This window comes from Diceros bicornis, chromosome 28, assembly GCF_020826845.1.
Source record: "Diceros bicornis minor isolate mBicDic1 chromosome 28, mDicBic1.mat.cur, whole genome shotgun sequence".
Lineage (NCBI taxonomy): Eukaryota > Metazoa > Chordata > Mammalia > Perissodactyla > Rhinocerotidae > Diceros > Diceros bicornis.
In genome coordinates, this window is record NC_080767.1 from 30946969 (window position 1) to 30955562 (window position 8594).

General features: G+C 37.6%; 1 pseudogene; it reads right to left on the reverse strand.

The window, feature by feature from the left end:
* Positions 1 to 589: 589 nt before the first annotated feature.
* LOC131393317 (olfactory receptor 1J1-like) lies at positions 590 to 1532 on the reverse strand (annotated as a pseudogene).
* Positions 1533 to 8594: the final 7062 nt, after the last annotated feature.

The window sequence follows — 8594 nt, forward strand, 5'->3', positions numbered from 1 at the left end:
CAACATATCTCTAGGGTTGTCGTCAGGATTAAAGTAGATGATTTTAATGCATATTAAGCTCTTCAACCAGTACCTGAGACAATGGGGGTGACAATTATTTTGTTGCTGAATATCTGATGTGTTTGAAGGAAAAGAAAGTGGCGTGTTAATTATTATGTAAGGAGAGTAAAATGTAATATGTTCTCCCTGAAAGTTCTAGAAGGGGTCGGGGTCCCTGGATGCCTGGGTGCCTGGGTGAGGGAGAAGCCATGTTGTCACCAAAAAAGAAAATTCTTTAGAAACGGAGATTTGAAAGGCCAAGCACGTTATAACAAATTTAATATTTGAAGAAGGGCCAGCCATGATGGCTTCCATTCAATGATACCAGCCAAAGTGACCTCATAGCATCCTCAAAGTATTTTACTACCCCCATTATCCAAGAAAGGGGCAAATTAAGTCCTATAAAGTATGTCCCCTTAACAAGTACAAAAATAATGTCAACAAATATTTCCGAGTAACAGCTGTGGAAGGAGGACATGTTAGCTATAGTTTCAATAATTTGTATTTACAGAAATAAGATCATATGGGTGTTTTAAAAGAAACATAAGTATCATTTAGAAGAATATGTTTTCTTACTCAAGAGTTTTCTCAAGGCCCCTTTCATGTCTTTATTTCTCAGGCTGTAAATGAAGGGGTTCAACATGGGAGTGACCATTGTGTACATCAATGAAGCAATTATGTTATTGTCGTTGGTGTTGTTAGATGAAGGAAGAAAATATAGACCAATAATTGTCCCATAGTAGAGAGTCACTACTGAGAGATGAGATCCACAAGTGGACAAGGCTTTGCAGATGCCCTGCGTAGAGGGAACCCGGAGGATGGTTGCCCCAATATTGCCATAAGAAACCAGGATGCATAAGAATGGAAGCATAATGGCTGTTAATCCCACAGTAAAGACTACCAATTGGTTGTGGAAAGTGTCTGAGCAGGACAATTTGAGCAGGGCAGCAAGGTCACAGAAGAAGTGGGGGACAGTGTGGTCAGCACAGAAGGACAGCCGGGCCAGGAGGAGGGTGTGCAAAAGAGGGCAAGCACAGGCAATGAACCAGGACCCGGCCACCAGCATGACACAAACGCTCTGACTCATGATGGTGGTATAATCAAAGAGGTTGACAGATGGCCACATACCTGTCATAGGCCATTGAAGTGATGAGGAAACTGTCCAAATCAGCAAAGAATATGAAAAAATATGTCTGTGAAATGCACCCTGCATAGGGAATGGATTTGTACTTAGTCTGCATGTTCATCAGCATTGTAGGGATGGTGACAGACGAAAAAATAATATCAGTAAAGGCCAAGTGGCTGAGGAAGAAGTACATGGGGGTGTGAAGGCAAGAGTCTAGCCTGATGAGCAGGATGATGAGCAGGTTCCCCAGCACTGTGGTCAGGTACATGCCCAGGAACAGGGCAAAGAACACGCCCTGCTGCTCTGGCCAGATGGGGATCCCCAGCAGGAGGAACTCAGACACACTACTCTGGTTCCCCCTCCTCATACTGGTGTATTAGCTGGAGGGGACTGGTGGGAAAAATTAAAGGGGAAAGAAATATCTCTGGATAAATAAATGATCATTACGGCATAGCATAACAGAGGTGTTTTGATTTAGGGAATGTCTTCCTCCATATTTTCTTACATTTGATGCATATTTTGCTGGATAAATTAGAAAAAGTGTAGGTTTAGGATATACAGCCACTTTCTTTCTCAATCTGGTCCCAGTCTCTGTAAATGATAATATTAACAGTTAATGTTTATTAAACATTATCCTGATTCCCTGTTCTAATAGCTTACACGTCGTAACTGACTCAACAGTCTTAAGTATATGAGCTACGTAGGTACTATTATTATTTCCACTTTCAGACGGGCTAGCTGAGGCAGACAGTCTCACAGCCACTGAGGTAAGAAGAGGAGAAGCTGGCATTTGGGACCCAAAAGCATTTTGACTCCAGAATTTAGTCTCTGGAACCAAAACAATTTATATGACATCAGAAATATTGTTGCCCTTCATATTTTTGTGAGTAACGAGCTGTTTAATTCTGTATCCTCTGCTGCTCTACACATTCCATGACTACTGCTAATTTTTTCATTGGTTGTAGACCCATAATCTATCACAGAGAATTAACGCATACACAATGTATTTTTGTTGATCAAATAAAAGATGTTGCATCCAATTATATTCATCATGGTAGCCTCTTTAAGAAACTTATGTCAGGCCTTGTTCAAGATCCAGATTTAACCCTAATAATCCCAGGACCCCGTGTTACTTAGTTGCCACATGGCATCACATGCAAAGAAGTACAATCTAAAAGACAAACATAATTTTTAAAAGTAATTCTAATCTTTCATTGTCTCTAAAATAACCTATAACATATTTATTTCCTAACCCAAATCAATATTTATCAAATTACCTAAATATTTTTCTAAAACAGAAGGTAGGGATCCACTATAACATATCGAAGCTCATTATAAAGCTACATTGATTACAACGACTAGTGTATTTTCACAAAGATAAACCAATGAAACAGTGGAGGAAAATAGAGAGCCTAGAAACAGACACATTTATAGTGAGGACTTAGCCTCATCGTCACTTTGTCAGCTGGATTCAGAAGACAACCATGCACCAGTCCTGGTGCCTCCACCTCCAAATGAGTGAAATGAATAGTGTAATTTTGAAACAACTTAATCCAGTAGGTAAAAATTCACGTCAAATGATAACTTTCAATGACTACAGCAAACTTGCCAACTGGCTTCCTCTAATGTCTGGAACCAGATATCCAATCAGAATATTTATGAATGCTTTACCATTAGGTCTCCCAGAGACAGGTGAAAGATAGTTTGCTACTTAGTCACAGAAGCAGAAGGCTTTCTGCACAGATTCCAGCACCTTGGATCCAACCCCAACCCCATTATTTATGGACGTGGAAAATGAGTGATGGAACACTCTCTCTAATTTTCTTTAGATTCTTCAGATTATCTGGGTCAGTTTTTTTTGGGGGGACAAGCAGAAGTACAGCTGTGCAGTGTGATTTCTAGAACAGCATTTAGCCTTCCACATCACTACCCAAAACATCACCCTCAGTAGGCTGCTGGTACCTGAAATTCTTCCAGCATGAGGTAAAAAGGATTTAAGGTCCCAGCTATAGATTAAATTTAAAAATAAGGATTCCTGGGAGAGAAAGAGCCCTCTGGCAAGAATTCTCACTAAGATGGAATGGTTGGGAGCTGTTCATATTTGGGGACCAGGTTTGCATGGCAGAACAAGGGCACTGACCTCCTCAGACAAAGTGAGGAGGGGAGTGGATTGGGGATTACAGACAGAGTAAAAACAGAGGCTGCAGACATTGAGGATAAATTATTGCCCTTCTAATTTGGCTGAAATGACTGCTACAGGCCTAGAAATGGTCACATTGATAATAAAATCTGATTTAGCACCTAATTTTCAAACACTGTGCTTTTCAAATACTGTTCACTTTTTCCCACAACCTTTCAACATAGGCATTCTGATCCTCATTTTAAAGAGGAGAAAGTTGGGACTTAATGATGAAACTTGCCCAATGTTACAGCTCCAGTATAGGTGAACCTGGGATTTGATCCCAGTCCATCTGGCTTCAAAGATTGTTTTCTTCTCATTATGTTACCTCCCTTTATTAACTATACCCTCAAATAAGACAGTACTTGCTGCTTGAGAGAACTCAAGAATTTCAGGAAGTAAATCAAGAAGTTTGAGGATGAATGAAAATCTATGGTTTCTAGACATGTGCCTAGACAATAATATAAATAATAATGATAATAATACAATTATAATAACAATCATTCATTAATCATATATTATTGTGTGATTAATATAGACTAGCTGCTGTGACATGTACTTTATATCATACCAGCATAACAGGACCACTAGAAAGGCATTATTCTCATTTAACCAATTGGAAACTAGAGCTTAAAGAGTGTTAAGTAATTTGCCTAAAATCATTCAGCATGAAAATGATGTACAGATCATTCAAACTCAGATTTATACGATTTCAAACCCATGTTCCTAAACACCATGATATATTTCCTCCAGCAGAGCATGATTTGATGAAAAAGAGACATTTGGATATGTACTCCTCATTAGAGAGGAAAAGATGGGATCTAATCCCCCCAAAGCCTTTGGTTAGATGTATTGCCTCAGATCTTAATCAGAGGATCAGAAGTGAATAGAGAGACTAGGATACAAGCTGCCCTGTTTACAAAGACAGCTTGCTCATAAAGTGAATTCCTTAGGGCTCCAGGACAAAAGCAGATCAGGCTCTGGCCAATGATTTTGATGGACTACCTAATTTCTATCAATAAGGGAAAGGCTAAGGCAACTATGGTATACATCCACTGGAAGTAATTCCACGCAGCCAATAAAATGAGTACATGAAAAGATTATGATATAATTTTTGAAGGAACATTATGGAAAATTATATATAGGCACCTTTACAACTATTTTCAAAAAAAATGAAGATTATATTAATATTATTATCATTATTATTATCATCATTATTACTAAACCTGGAAGGTTTTGCTTACACCTTGGATGCACGCAAGATATTCAGCAAAACTGTGAAAGAGATAACATTTTCCTAGAGAAGAAAGTACAAACCCCAAGGAATTATAATTATTTTCTCCATCTACGTTATTTGAGATGCTATAACAAAATTATAAAAGTGCTTGGCACAAGTATAATCATTTGCAAGATTTTGTAGCAGACCATTCACACACACACACACACACTCACACACACATACACATTTATTGCTGAGTGAAGTCTATAAGCACTGCCCTTACCTAGCTCAGGAGTGATAAATTCAAACACTGTCAGCTCCAGGGTATGATCTAATTTGTCATTAGATCTAGGACAGGGAATAAAGTCACAAGCTCAACCCTGAAGTGAGGAGGAGGTACACTTGCTCTTTTTCACCAGACCCAGACAACAACAAAGGTTTCCATTTTTACCACCCAGCCTGGAAACCCAGGGGACCATGGCCGCAAATTTCTGATGAGGGGTAATTTGGGAGCAATTACTGCTTTTCCCTTAACCATTCCCAGGGAGATGTGCCTTTGCCAGATACTAAAGATAGTCAACTACTTTGGGAACACCAATGAGGACTTTTGTTATTTGCAGATCCAATTATTTATTTAAAAAATTCATTAAATCTAAATAATAATAAAGATAATAAAGATTAACAATAATAAAGATTTCACTAAACCTTAGAGTTCATTTAACCTTTCTAATAATTCTGGAGGTAGATGTAGTTTTCCCATTTTATTGCATTTGAGAGTGGCTCAAAAGAAAATGGCCAAATGAGGATGCAAAGCCGAGCACATTATCTTCAAACCCCAATCCTAGTTCCATTGCACCATGATGCCTCCCTTGTAGTAGTGGGCTCCACATCATGTGGACTTCTTCCTTCCCAGAGTCAGTCCAGAACTAGAAGGAGAGTTGCTAATCCCTGGGGAATAAAAACACTTATTAAGGAATAGTTTGGCTTCTGTCTCTCAGAAATAGAGATTTGTTTCCTCCTACAGAAACACCTGAACACATAATAATAGTTGGCACATTCTCAGGGCTCAAAATATACCCTTTAACCATAAGAAGGAGTGTCAGAAGCTTTAAGAAAACTGTCCTATTAAAATTGGCAAATATAGATAAGAGACAGAGAGTTAAATGGAGGAGATAGTATTTTAGTCATTACTTTTTCAATTTATTCATTTACTCTTCCATAAAAATATAATGTACTTACTATGTGGCAAGGATTTTGTGAGTACTGTGAGTGAATATTTGAAAACACAGCTATTTTTTTCTCTTAAAGAGCTCCCAATCTAGTGGGCAGGATAGACAAGACAGTGTATGTCAAATGCTGTAATGAAGGTGCATGCTGAGTGCTACAGGAGCACAGAGGAGTGGTACCAAACTCAAAGTTACTGTGTCAAGCAAGGTAGCCTTGTAAGAAGTTACACATAAGCAGAAATGCAAGACAATAAAAACAAGTAAAAGGTGATGTAGACAGCATAGAAGTAGATATTTGCAAGGGATAAAAAGAGAGGAATAGGAAAAGACCTAGAGAAGAGAAAGGATAACAAATATGAAAAGTTGTTATCAGGAAAATTAGAACAACTGAAATGTAGACATCAACAGGAGAAGAGGTTCAGGATGAGGCCAGAGAAATGAGCCAGAATGAATCACGCAGAACCTTGGAAGCCAGTTGAAAAATTTGCATGTTATCCAAAAGGAAAGGAAGAGCCATAGAAGGATTTGATCAGAATATTGACAGTGTCATACTAAAAACTATTACTATGGGTGAAGAATGGTTAATGATTATGTGTTTGCAGCGGGTGGAGAGAATGTCAGCAGGACCAGGGAAAGAGTGATGGGATGCAGGACCAGAAGCAAGGAGGAAGTTAGGAAGTGGTCAGCATCATTTAGGTAAGAGATTATGAAAGTCTGTCTGGGAGAGATAATGGAGTTGGAGAGAACTATATGGATTTAAGTCTCCTTTAGAGTCAAAATCTAAGGGATGTGGTAATTTTAATGTGAGCTGATTTTGACAAGACTGTAGAAAATGAGGAAAACAAAGGAGTTAAAACCTCTCTAAATGTATGGCTTGGACAACTGGGTGTATGATTCTGCTTTTCACTGAGATGGGGACATGAAAGTAGAAATAGATTTGAGTTTTTAACACACTGAGTATGAAGTACCCATGGGTCATCACCAAGAAGAAATTCAGGATACAGGTAGATATATTTTGGATAGAGATAAAAATTCATCAACCATCAACATAGAAGAAGATGATATTTCCTAAAAGAAATAACATGAATAAGAAAGTTGAGAAAATAGAACAAGAATGGAGAGAAGAGAAAGAGGAGAGGAGAAGAGAGATGAGGGAAAGAAAAGTAAGGGAAGCGAAAAGAACAGGGCTGAGGACAGACCATAGGGAACTTTGACAATTAAGGAAATGGCAAAGAAAAAGTGTCCCAAAAAGGACATCAAATAACAACAAGAGACATAGAAGGAAAATATGAAAACGTGGGACAATGGGAGCTAAAGGAAGAGAAGATTAAGTGTTGAAAATCACACATTAGAACATGATGTAATCCATGCAGAAATAGAAGCAGAATGATGTACACCTGAAATTTATACAATGTTATAAACCAATGTTACACAATAAACCAAAAAATAAAATAAAATAAACTTTGCTTTCTAGCCAAAACAAAAAGAAAATCACTCATTAAATTTAGTAATAAGGTGGATTTTGGTGATGTAACCAGGAGCAACGTCAGTGAGTGATGGGAAGGGAATCTAGATCACAGTGGATTGAGGAATAAATGGAAAATAAAGAGGGGAGAGGTTGATCCAACACTGAAACTTTTCTAGTTGGGTTGGATGAAAGGCCACTGTGGTAAAGACTTGGGCAAATTTGTTAGAGATTGATAAACCATGAGATCCACTCTGCAGAGATAATAAAGTGAAGACAAAACAAATTTTGGGGGAAAATGGACAGGATCAGAGACTAGATAGATATACGAGGCCAAAGATCCTGTATAATATGTAGAGTAGAAAGAGAGAGCAATAATTGAATGTTTCAACTTAATACTTCACAGGTAAAGCAATTCTAGTTTTCATAATATGGTCGTGGGTAGAGATGGCTAAAATGCAATGGAGGTCAAGGTCATTGAAGATGATATAAAAAAATAAATATGCCATTTTGTTGAATGGTTGATTCCTGCAAATGCTGAAGGCACCCAAGCTGATAACTGATTTGTAGGGGAGAAGTAAACTAACCCACATGCCAAAGCTGTAACAAAATAGGAGTCATTGGATCTTGGTAGTTGGTGGTGTAGGCCCTGACATATATCAGTTTCTACTCTTTGCTTAGTGTAGAAAAAGCTTTATGCAGAAAGATGTCTAATTACAGCATAATTTTAAAAGATAAGAATTAGTTATAGCCTAGTTCCTATCAATAAGGGAAGGGTTAAGGCACCTATGGTATACATCCATTGGAAATAATATTATATAACCATTAAAATGATGTTTATGAACAGCTTATGATATAGTTTTTAAAAGAACATGATAGAAAATTGTGTATTGGCATGTTTACAACTATTTGCAAAAATGCAGATTATCATTTTTCTAAAACCTGGAAGAACATGCTTTAAAATATTAACAGAAGCCATATTTTGTTGTTGGGAGTAGAAGCATTTGTGTGTTTTAAAAATATGTATTTGCCATAACATTTACATAACCATGTGTTCCTTTTATAAGTAATGAAAATATTAGACAGTTTTATGAACCGTTGCTGAATCTCATGAGAAATAGAGTGGTGCAGAAAGAAAAGCCCATCAACTTTGTATCTACATTTATAGGTTTATACATTTGTTTTTACCCAAAATACTCTTTGTCTTTGAACTTCCTCTGTTACTCCCTCCAGGCCCCTAACAACCAACTAAACCATTCACCAATGCCCAAGAATCCATGTATATTCTTACTCCAGGCCATTGATGCAAACGTATGACCAGGTATACTATTCAAAAGCTT